This window comes from Cupressus sempervirens, chromosome 1 (genome assembly GCF_028749045.1).
Source record: "Cupressus sempervirens isolate cs-2001-9-10 chromosome 1, ASM2874904v1, whole genome shotgun sequence".
NCBI classification, from domain to species: Eukaryota; Viridiplantae; Streptophyta; class Pinopsida; order Cupressales; family Cupressaceae; genus Cupressus; species Cupressus sempervirens.
Window position 1 is genome coordinate 783,732,524 of NC_143118.1, and position 13,070 is coordinate 783,745,593.

The 13,070-nt window shown below is 35.0% G+C and overlaps 1 pseudogene across 1 annotated transcript; it reads right to left on the reverse strand.

The window, feature by feature from the left end:
* Positions 1 to 6,510: 6,510 nt before the first annotated feature.
* On the reverse strand, positions 6,511 to 8,800 carry LOC149580202 (aldehyde oxidase GLOX pseudogene; annotated as a pseudogene). The gene has a single exon (XR_016353449.1). The product of XR_016353449.1 is annotated as an aldehyde oxidase GLOX pseudogene (transcript).
* Positions 8,801 to 13,070: the final 4,270 nt, after the last annotated feature.

Consider the following 13,070-nt stretch of genomic DNA (forward strand, 5'->3'; position numbering starts at 1 on the left):
ATTTAGGTGGAATTACAAATGCTCATTTTTGGGCGAATATTAAATATGTTTTCCTATTCGCAAACTGATTTGGTTCAACATAGGAAAGGATATGAAAATCCTATGACTTTTTGGTTATCTTGAGTTTTATAGATTATTAATATCAAACGAGTTCTAAAAATGATAATACATGTACTAATAGCATATTATATCTCTACTAATAGCTGATCATTTTTTAAGTTTTTTTGTTGGTAATTGACTCATTTTGCCCACTATTGACACATTTTGTAATAACTACTGGTACATTTGGTCATAAGTACTGATATTTTTACGCCGAGAGGCGTTCTATACAATCACAGCACAAATACCCAGCACGAGAATATGTCAAAAAAGATTCTTCGTCAATAGAAAAGAATTGGGAGCGGTTACAAACTTCCAAATTAAATATTAAAAAAGATTTTCCAAAATAATAGCTGGCCGAAATAATAGGAAGCCAAATGGAGGCCAAAATAATAGGGCCCGAAAAAGTAGGACTCGAAAAAATAGGGACAAAAAAATAAGGCCCGAAAAAATAGGGCTCGAAAAAATTGGGGCAAAATAATTTCAATATGATTTTTTTTTTGTAAAATATAATTTTGCATGCACATTCATGCTTATTTTTTGTGGGGAGTGGGGGAATTTGAAAAAATTCATGGAATGTGAAAAGACGTCTATTGGGGGATATGAGGAGCCTCTCAAAAGTTATAAAACCAAGGCTCCTCATTTCATTTTCATTTTATGTTTTTGCAGGAAGGAAGAGATGGAGGTTATTGGAGGATTAGATTGGAATTTTTGAATAGGAGTAGATTGAGGTTTTGGAGTAACATTTTTGAAGGTGAGATTTCTATTTTTTATTTACATTTTCATTTAGATCTAGATGTAGATGTAAACTGAAATTCAAAATTAGTTATAATATTCTACTTTGATTTAGATTTCAATTTTAATTAATTTTATTTAGATTTAGAATTCTATTCATAACTATTTAGGCTTGCATTTAATAGTATAGTCTTGCATGTTTGATTTAGATTTAGATTTGTATTCAAAATCTATTTGATTTATATATTTTATAATACTTTTCATTTACATATTTTAAAAGTGCATGTTTCAAATTAGTTTTATATTTGCATGTTTCATATTAGTTTTAGATTTGCATATTTCAAAATAGTTTTGGTTTGCATGTTTTAGATTGGCATGTTTCACAATAGTTTTACATTTGCATTTTTCTAAGTATTTATATTTTCATGTTTCAAAGCATAATTTTATCATTAATCTAGATGAGAATGCCACCATATCAATACAAATTAAGCCAAATGGATGCCGAAATAATAAGGCCAAAAAAATAGAACCCAAGAAAATAGGGCTGAAATAACTTAATTAAAATTTTAAATATAAAACATTTTCTTTTGTTAAATATATTTTTGCATGCACATTCATGCTTTTTATTTGTGAGGAGTGGGGGAATTTGAAACAAATTCGTGGAATGTCAAAAGACATCTATTGGGGGATATGAGGGTTCTCTCATAAATTATAAAACAAATGCTCCTAATTTCATTTTCATTTTGTGTTTTTGTAAAGAGGAAGAAATGGAGATTATTGGAGCAATTATAGTTTTTGAACAGGAGTAGATTAAAGTTCCATATAGTTTAGCCTTGTATGTTTGATTTAGATTTAGGATTCAAAAACTATTTGATTTAGATATTTGATAATACATTTCTTTTGCAGATTTTTAATGTGCATGTTTCAATTTAGTTTTAGATTTCCATGTTTTACATTAGTTTTAGATTTGCATATTTCAAAATACTTTTGGTTTTCATGTTTTAGATTTGTATGTTTCATAATAGTTTTATATTTGCATGTTTCAAAATATTTATATTTTTAATGTTTCATAATTAAATGTAATCGTTGATGTGGACAAGAAGGTCACCTTATCAATAAAATTTGTATTTTATTAAAGTTAGTGATTAATTTAAAGTAAACGAATCATATATTTAGTTTATATTTTGTCATTATTTAATTAGATTATATATGTGTTTTATTTAAATATTTTTCATACTATATATAGATTTTTATTAATATTTATGTTTGTAATGTTTGAAAAGTGGAAGACAATGCCACCATATTTTAGACATTACAATCTAACTATTTCATTTGAAATAGTTTTGATTTTTATTTATGTTATTTTGAACATTATTCATTTGAAAGAATTTATGTTAACTATTAATACTTTTTCATTATGATTATTTCCATATGTTGATTTTTGTTTATAAGTTTGCAGGTTACTATTTGAGTTATGGATACCTCGAATAGAGAATCAAACATTATTGGATACTAGAGCCTAACTACTTCAACTATCTCAAATGATTTCTTTGAGATTGAGTTTGACAAATGCCTAAAAATAATTAAAGAGGTGCACACAACTATAACTATGTTGAGGAAATGAAAGAAATGCATATGGAAGATGCATAAAAAATTTCGTGTGACACATCTACAAAAGTGGATGGGTTTCCCTCAATGATGAAAGAAGTATTTCACAATCATTGTTCAAATAAAGGTCACAAAAGAATCCTAATCATTGAAGAATGTGACATGTATTTACACCATCATAGATATTTTTTTTGTATATAGTTCATTCTTGTCTCCGGTTTCAAATTTTTACTTCTAATTAGTTGTATTGGCAATTTTATTTTCCCATTGTTCAATGTAATTTTCTTGGAGACGAGAGCAAGATAAAATAAATTTATTGTTGTACGAAAAATTTCTTCAATGGATGTGGCTACTAAATATATTAATTAAGAAAGAAAATCATAAGTCTAAAAAGATTCCTTAATGATAGTGAGATTTATTGATTACAATTCTTAATCATTGCAATAAAAATTTCATTAGCATTATTAAAAATTCAGCACTAACCATAAAAAAAAAGAAAAAATTTAAAATATACTTTTCATGTTGCGTCGCGATTACCACTAGCTTATATATACTTCTATATATATTACGTTGAGAGTAATCGTTCTCGAGGCGCCTATTTTCATTTTCATAAATCCCAACTGTGATTAAAATAACCTTGGGATTAAATGAAAATAGGCAGCTCGAGAACGATTACTCTCGGTGTAATATATATAGAGGTATATATAAGCTAGTTTATTAACTACCGTTGGTACAAGAACCTTTTTTGACCACTTTTTCTTCTACATTATCAACAATATCCAGAAGCTAAAATCTTAGCTTTAATCAGTTAACTCACTTCCAGAAACAACCAAAAAAAAAAATAACAATACTTACAATCTAACATACCATTTACAATATATAAGTGTTGGAAGCCAGGTTTACCGACACCAGGTCCTTTTCCTATTTAAATCCAAGGCTAATTATTGGAAATTCAAATTTCTGTTGGATCATTAAGATCAATTTTTTGAAGTGTCCATATAAGTTCTTTTATTTTTTGCTTCACTAGTTCATTATCCAGATCTAAAGACTGAACACATTACATCACCAATCATATAAAAACTCCAGATCTAATGACTCGTAACGCATTATACCGAAATCACCACTCAAAAAAAATTCAGACACTTTATTAAATAGTTTTAACGTAGAATTACATTTACGCGTCCCAACTCTGGGCTAAGAAGAGGGTGAAAAGTCTCTGATTCTAAGACTTATGAATTATTTAGTTTTCAGATTTAGTTGAAAATTTTACAATATCTCTGTCTGTAGAAAATTTCACAAAATTGTCGCGCTATAGGAATTGAAAGGATTAATTTATCAAAGGTTGAACTATTAATTTTCAATAAGTGCAAATTAGTAAATACTTTTTAAGTTTTGGCAATGCCCGCCAAAAATTGAATATTGTTCATTAAAAGTTATTGGATTAACTGTGCACAGTTTATTTTGGCAACACTTATGTTTGGAATCTTCTCTATATAATGTTATCATTTTTTAAACTGTACACGTGTGGGCCCGTATAAACCTTCCAATTAAAAATAATACATTGATTTTTACTCGTAAAAATTATGTTTGTTTAATACATGATATGTCCATGATAATTTCCAACTGTAATATTAATTTGCTTTTAGACTTTAGTTTTTATTACAATTAAATTTAGTATTCAAAGGTTTATGACATTTAAAATAGTAACTTCTTTACTATCTCAGTTTGTAATGGCCGAATAAATATTACAAAAAATTTCCAGATTGCTTATGGAATGGTTATATTCTTTCAGCTGATATGTACATAGGTGTATACATTGGCTTTTTAGTCATTTGTTATTTTAAAAGAATGTTCTTTTAAAAAGTATACATTGCTATGCCAGAACAGTCACACAAGGAAATTGATCATCACTTTGCCAAAATATCTGGGCTTCCCATTATTAGCAAAGAGATGAAATGCATTGGACTGTTGTCCAAAAAAGATAAAGGAAAAGCCTCCAATGGGGTTAGTAGATTTATCTTTGATATGTTTTTATAGCTTGAAAAATCTATATGATTATTATTTGCTTCTTATTAACTTATAGTGGACTGAGTTAACCCTAAAGCTAAAATGAAAGTATTTGTCTCTTACAAATTTAGAATTCTAGGTAGATGAGAATTTAGACATTTAGGAATTCAAGTTAATAACATCAAGTACAAAAGGTATAATTATAAAAGATAATATGAAATTGTTTATGCATAGATCAAAATGTTGACTTGGTGGTCAGCACTTGTTTGGAGTTTAGTGATGACTTAACTGACTTTCATGGATAGGATTAAATCTGACATTTGTATAAAACATTGATAGTTGGAACTTTTGATACAAGGACAGATAATTCCAATACAATACATTTATGATGTAATGTTTGTTGAATGAAAAATAAAATCAATTATTTTATTTTATTTTAAAGAAAGATCTAGCACTATTCCAACAAACCATAAGAACCTATATAATAAAGCATAATATTACTAGAGCCACCCAAAAAGGAAGAGATATAAGTACCCTCTTTGACCCCAAAAAAATAGAATTCTGAGTAGTATGAGAAACCAACTTTTCTTCCTTTTATATTTGTAGAGCATATTAACAACATCAATATCTCTTCCTTTACCTCTCTAGCCATTGCCAAACCATTTTCCTGTTCACTGTTTCACCCTTAGTAGTCTCTTGGTCCCTTTTTCTTAATTCTATATTTATATAGCAACCCTTTGTTAAACTCCATACCTGTAGATATGGTGGACAAAATCTCTTATATTGAAAAGTAATTCAAATTCTTAGAGTTAGTTTGGCTATGATATAGTCTCAAATTTTATTTTTCTAAAATAAAAAAAATTGGAATAGAAATAGTTATTCCAATTCCACTTATTTAGCTAGAATTGCAAATTTTCAATTTTGGACCAAAATTAGAATACGTATTCCTATTATATTCGTATTTGCAAATCCGATTTGGTTCACCCAAATAGAAAATTCAAAATTTTAAGAATTTACATATGCCTATTTTACTCGTATAAAAGATTAAACCATGGGATATGTAGGGAAAAGTTAAATAGCTGATCATTTTTTAAGTCTTTTTTGTTGATAATTGGCTCATTTTTGCCCACTATTGGGACATTTTGTAATAACTACTGGTACATTTGGTCATAAGTACTAATATTTTGTATTAACTGTTGTTGGTACAAGAACCTATTTTGACCACTTTGTCTTCTACATTATCAACAATACCCAAAAGCTAAAATCTTAGCTTTAATCAGTTAACTCACTTCCAGAAACAACGAAAAAATAACAATACTTACAATCTGACATACCATTTACAATATATAAATGCTGGAAGCCAGGTTTGCCAACCCCAAATCCTTTTCCTATTTAAATCCAAGGCTAATTATTGGAAATTCAAATTTATGTTGGATCATTAAGATCAACATTTTAAAGTGGATATAAGTTCTTTTATTTTTCGCTTCACTAGGGGAGAGGACCCAGTGGTTGTGCACCCTAACTTCGCGCTTCTCAAAATCTTATGTGGAAATTTCAAATCACTCTCATTTGTTTGATAGTAGCTTACTTGGCAAATCCCCTGCTTGTAACTAAGGTTTCAAAGCCACATCATCAAATATGATGCCACATCAGCATGCTTTTTGTCATAGTGTCCAAAACAGCCCCAAAAAAAATTGAGACCAATCATAGTGCATTGGAGACCCCCATACGTGTGCAGCTGACGTGGTATCACACTATTGGTTGTTTTTTGGGAAAAAGGACACTTTTCATTCACTTATGGGTAATCATCATTAACAAAAACAACTTTAAAGTCACATCCATTGGTATGGGTATTAATTGAACAACCACTGTCTGTATATTAAATCAACAAGTATGGGTATTAAGTTAACAACCACTGTCACAACTATTGAAACACGCTCAAGTACTAGGTCCTCTCCCCTAATTCATTATCCAGATCTAAAGACTGAACGCATTACATCACCAATCATATAAAAACTCCAGATCTAATGACTCAACGCATTATACCAACATCACCACTCATTAAAAAAAAACGGTTTTCAGACACTTTTAAAAATAGTTATAACATAGAATTACATTTATGCGTCCCAACACCGAGCTAAGAAGAGAGTGAAAAGTCTCTGATTCCAAGACTTCTCTATGAAATTAAATAGACCAAGATACACAATCTTTTGACTACAATTCAAGATAACCCGGTGACAGTCTTTTGAGTACGAGTCAGTCAGGAAACTCACTAATTTATGTCGGTAATGACTACGATCTGTTCTCTTCCGAAATGTCGGACGAGAACCATTATTGAATTGGAGCGAACTCCTACATGTTGCACTTATTCAAACATGTTTGAAATTAAATGAGTTTAAATCTTAATTCAGAAAATACCAGATGGGCCATCAATAGACGAAGCGAATCCACTCGGCCTTGCTGGGAGCGTCGCCGCTGACGACGCTAAGCAAATAGTACCCCGGCGGCGCCACCTTGGCACTTGGCGGCGTCCCCAAAGAGGCCGAATAGGAGGATCCGGGGGAGTGGGAAATGGCGGCTTCTAGCGACAGCATTCGCTGATTCATGGAGAACGAGTGCGTAGTAAACGGCGGCGCGTAGGCGTGGAAGCGCAAGGCGGCGGTGGATCTATTTCTTCCCGTGACGGAGAACCCAACTGTGAATTTGGATCCAAATCTGATCGTCCTCGCAGAAATAGAATGTATGATCGGTCTCCTTGAATTATAACGTGGGTCGAGATAATAAGGAACGTATGCCTCCATTCGCAGCTCTGTGTTAAACGGCACGCCGGAAAAATAGTAGCCATAGTTGGGGTTGCTTCCGGCGACCAGAACTCTCCCATCCGGAAGAACACTCGCCGAAGAATGATACATTCGAGGAATTCCTGACGGCGCGAGGACCGTGAAACGGCGTCCAACGGGCTCCGCCGGTCTGTAGAGAAACGGGCTCAAAACGGGCTCTCTGGCGCACTGATAACCAGCGCTTCCCAAACGTGCGCCACTGATGATAATAATATCCCCCGTAGGAAGAATTAACATGTCGCTCAGAATCCTCCGGCCGGGCATGTTCTCCATTTTCCAGACGGGATTTGTCGCCGTTATTTCCATTCTCCCGCATGTCTGGAAGACGGCCCAAAAATTCTTCGCCTGAGCGGCTGTGAACGTTCCCCTGGGCGCGCCGCCGCAGATCATGATTTCTACCCGTTGGAAATTGTTAGCGGCGCTGAGTGGCAGCATGACTGACGACCCCGTGCTTGGGTAGTTCCGCGAACCGCCGCCGGGCATCGTGGGGAACGTTCTGAGAATTTTGTTGCTTCTGTAGTCGAGAAGAATGGAGTCCCTGTGTGCGAAGATGAAGAGATTGCCGTCGGAGGACAGATGCAGAAATGGGTATAAATTATTCTCTTCTCGATCCGTTGTCTGAGATAGAAACGGAAGGTGGAAGACTCCCTCGCTGGCTGTTTTCTTCGGGACGAACTCGTAATTGAACTGAGCGCGGCCGCCGACGACGATGACCCGGTCGTCGGGCAAGATCTGACTGGAAGCATACCATCTGGGCGCCGCCAGATGCGCCGCCGATTCGACCCAGTTGCATGTGGAGTCGTAGCATGGCGTGAAGTAGCGCGTGATGTTCTCGCCGTCGTGACTACCGCCCATCTGAACCAGCCTGCCGTCGCTGAGGAAGGCACCGGATGAGCACCACGTGTCGGTCACGACGTGCAGAGGCCGAACTCTGTTGCTGGCGATGTCGTACTCGATAGAGTGCGCCCAGCAGTCTTGACTTGCAGGCGGTGACCGGCTGTTGCATGGCGGGTCGGTTCTCCGGATCTGTGACGGCCCGGCGAATGTCTGGTCGAAGATGAGGACTTTGTTGGTGTGTAAGACTGTCATGTGCATGGCCGAAACTCCTGCGTTTTCCAGTAAGAGTTGCCATTTCCCTTGGTACAAATCGTCTCCTTTAACGACCAGATGCAAACAGATCACTATTACCAACAGTTGAATCAGTCTTGATTTTCTTGATATTCCCATTTTCTCTTTCTCCGCTCTTAGTATGTCGGACGATTGCATTGGAAGGGGGGAGTTATAGGAGGGGCGGCGGACACCAAAGGAGGAGCTGCAACTTTGCAGATTACATCATGCAAGTTGGAGTTTGGAACAAGTCTGGAGTATTTGATTTCAAGGTCAGATTTCATTTATGTTTTGTTATGCCTGACTTTGACAAGTACTTGCCGAAGGAGCTAGAGTAACCAGCTACGTGGATTCGTTCCACAGAGCTTGGAGTACATCCACACCGTTGTGTATATAGTGGTTGTTTAAGCGTCTTTGAGAAAATTGGGAATTGGAAACGGGGTTGAGTTTTCTTTGGTCACTGTTCTTGTACTACTTAGCTATTGTAGACCAAGCACGAGGGCCTCGCCAATCGTTGCCCATCAACGAAGATTCCGCGCGCATTGCATTGTCTTCTTAGTGAGCAGCAACGGTTATTTATTTACAATGTGGAAATGGATATTGATATTTCTACAGTCAGACGCTTGCTGAAGGATCTCATTCAGTTTTCATTATCAGAAGCTTTTTGATTCACGTCAAATTAGGTTTGAGCTGAAAAGTTGTTTCACGAGTTCTAAATTAAAGTAAACCGGGTGTAACAACTGAATGATTTTGAAGTACTAATTTAGAATTGAGAAGATTTTGATTGTGATCCGTCAACTCTTTTAGTTGGCTTTACAGTTTTCAGAGCATTAAACTCCAATTACATTTATTTTGTTTGGTTGGAATAGTAATAAAAAGATTACTATCTGAAAATTGAAATAAAAACTTTATTCAAATAAGAACAATTAGGAACGGAATCTTGCTATGGTTCTCCTAGAAAACATTAAGGACATGATCTTACAATGGAAGATGTCACCCTTCTCTCACCCGATCTCGGTCAATAGTTGGGGAATTATTCTGCTTATAGTTAGCTGGTTTGTGTGGAAAGAAAGAAATAACATAATCTTTAGAGATGAAAAGAGGGAAGTTGGCTCTATCTTCAATATTATCAAAAATATCACTAGAGATAGTATAAATTGTGCTCGTTTCTCCAAAAGTATGACATTCCCCAATCTTGTTGAACTAAGGCTAAAAAAAATTGGAATATAAAACAAAGCTTGATTGATATCATTTGGCAGAAAATCTAGAAAAGAGGAAAAAATGCTACTGGATCCTACCGAAGAAGGGTTGGTTAAAACATAATGTGGATGGCTTCTCCAAAGGTGATCCGGGGGAAGCTAGAGCAGGAGGAATTATTAGAGATTGGAAAGGTGATATTATCCTAGGCTTCGCCAAGCAGCTGAGTATAATGTCCAATAACTATGTCGAGGCTATAGCTATGTGGTTCAGAATTAAAACTTTGCAAGATCTTGGAGAGGTCAATCTTGAGCCGAAGGGTGACTCGAAGCTCATTATTGACCTTCTTTTAAATAAAGTCAAGTGCCCATGGAGTATTTTCCCTATAATAGAAGATTGTAAAAGAAGAATCTTGTCTTTTAGCAATGTACTAGGGATAAAGAAACAGATTACATGGCTATGTGGGGACTAAACCATGAAGATTGGAAGATGGTGACTGGGATGGAGGGGTCGCAAGAGTTAAATAAGATTATTTTAGTGACTACAAAAAACATAATGGTACATGGTAAAATCTTTAGAAATGCCAGATGGATGAGCAAGATTCATAGTCAACCGAATCCTTGCCACATGATCATGAACGGTAATAATACTATTGTTATGTGTTCGAATACGATGTGTAATTATCACATTAATGAGGAATTATTCCCCCGCAGCCAAAAAGAACGAGCCATATCATTTCAATCATAAACTTATACCATGCGAATCTCAACCCATATCCTTCATATTTATTCCCCAAGATGGTTAATTATTTTGCTGTCAGAGATTTAAGGTGCCAAGTTGGAAAGATTTGTGACAAGATCTTTTTAACTCCTTAGTATCATTATTTTCATCACCCTTTCTTGGAAACACAAAATTTCACTTTGCATTATAAGTTTCTTTATAACATCCATAGGCCTCAAGTTGGAGAGAAAGTGTCCATGATAAGTAGAGTTGCAGAAAAATGTGCTTTCAACCTTAACTTGGGCCCCGAGAAAGAAAACCAGTTGTATGAGAAGGAAAACATCATGGGTGGCTAGCCAAAATGTGTAGAATCTAGAAATAATAAAGAAATGGAGCTAAACAAGATTATATGGGGTTACTTTTTCAAGGAAGGATTACATCCTTGCATCCTAGCTATGAAAGGCCACAATATCACCCTCTCGACTAAGTTTGCTAACTCATGGAACAAGGCTCAAGTGGAGATAGGAAGTATCCATTTTGTGGTGATGTTGGAACTAATTGACAAAGTAATGGGCCTCGATTGTGTTGGTGTGCAAGTTGAAAGGAAAGATATTGGATTATAAAAAATTTAGGCATAAATTCTTTGAAGGAACAAAAGAACCTATTAGAGTCAGTTCTGAAAATGGGAATGATAGGCTATCTCCTCCTAGTCCCTTTAGAGCCATTTGTTACTAGCTTATTAAGTATTTCACTCTAGAAAGTTGATACACAACTTACCATGGCTACCATTTCCCCTTTCCTAACATGGTGCATCGTGGGGAAAATGTGAACATCCCTTTCTTCCTGTACTCCTCTCTAGTCAACAACATTGTCTTGGGTGAAAATCTCCCATCAACCAAGGGCTCATTTTTGTCTTCTACCATCATATCTATGCTCACCATCTGTGGTTTGGTAGATGTCTCAGTCCATTGTTAAACCTGCTTCTCCCAAACAGCCTAAGTCCCTGATGGTTATTGAAGAAATAAGCTCAGAAATAACCCCTCTACAACCACCCCAAATCTCAAAAATATCTTAGCCCCCAAACTATAAGAATCCTACCATTTCCATTGACCAATCCTTTTTTGTTGAAGCACCTAGATAATACAAGAGTGCTTCTACTAAGCTTAGACCTATTAGCACCCCACAAAAAAGGAGAATGGAAAATGACATTATTGACATTGACAATATTGAAGGGAAGAATTTTTTTGATTTTGAGAAGGAGGATATAGCCATGGACTCCAAGAATCAGAAGGGTAATACTAGATCTAGGGAAAGGAGATCTATAAGACTCAAAAATAAAACAAAAAGGGAAGAGCTATAAGGAAGAAAGCAAGGAGGACTCCCACAATTCTCAAATGGAGGACAAAGAAGAATAGATGGAAGTAAAGGAAACTTTAGAGAAATTTGGTATGTGCTCCTCTGAAGATGTATATTTTGAAGCAGAAGCATATGATTCTCATGAGGAAACCCAATCTCCCAAAGAAATGAAAGTGGTGGTGGATCTTGGAATTTCTGGTAATGAACACTTCAAGGTCTCTAATAAAACTAAGGTAGGGGAACAATATGTCTCCCCTACTCTCGTCTAGAGATGATTGGAAGATTTCAAAAAGGATTATGTAAAAAGTATCACTAATATTAATGAGAAGATTGATGTGCTTAACAATAAGCTCAATATGGCCATAAGTGAGCTTGAGTTGGGTGTGGCAATTTCTACAATTTGTAAGGTTTAGAAGGAAATGATGAGAAAGGTCATGTTTGGAGTGATAAATGGGAAAGCCAACTTAGAAAGTCTAGCCAAATCAAAGAAGAGAAGTTTGACAAGATAAAGAGTGTCACACAGATCAAGAACATGATGTAGGAGATCAAGTACCTCACTAAAGACTGGGAGCACATCATCCAAGCCTAGCCATCCTTTTCTGTGTTTGGTACTTTTTTGTTCTTAATTGGTGTTAGGTTTTTATTATGGTTTTTTAAGGATAATTTTTTTTTTTAATGCTCTCAGTGTTGTTGACCTAGTCTCACTTTACTCTTATCTATTTTAATCCCCATGGTTGTTGGGGTAGCAAGACCTTTATTTTGGTTTGTATGTTTAGTAGTTTTTCAATTTAGACTTATGTTAGCTTTAGGTTTGGATGGCTTAAACCATTTGAGGAACATAGCATAGTTTGATTAATTTGTGATTTTGTAAATTTTGGGTGGGACTTTGGTTGTTGGGGTCAAAGTTTACTTCTTTGTTGCTTGGTTGTTATGGCCTAGAGCAGAGATGGTTTTTACTTTGTTATATATGGGTTCAGGACCCTCTTCGTACCTTTTCTAATAAAAAAAATTAGGAATGAAATTAGCTCTTGACAAAATTGTGGTGTACAAATGTAGCTTTCATGAAGGAGTCGAGGAAATCTTCTCCAAAATGCCCATTGTGATGACAAGGATTTCAAGCCAAACCTAAGGAAACACTTGTTGTTGTTATTATGAGGATAATCAAATATTTGAAGGGTACAGTGGACTGTGACTATAGATTATGTTATATAAAAAAGGATGATTTTATTCTAATTGCTAACTCATACATCAAACAATCCTCCCAAGATTGACTTAATGATCTAATTATTGGGACAAACTGAAACCTAATATTCCAGTTTTGCATATGATCATAAGAAAGTTGTTTTACAATTCTACATTAAACTAAACTAAACTAGGTGTATGGATTGAATGGGTTTGAAG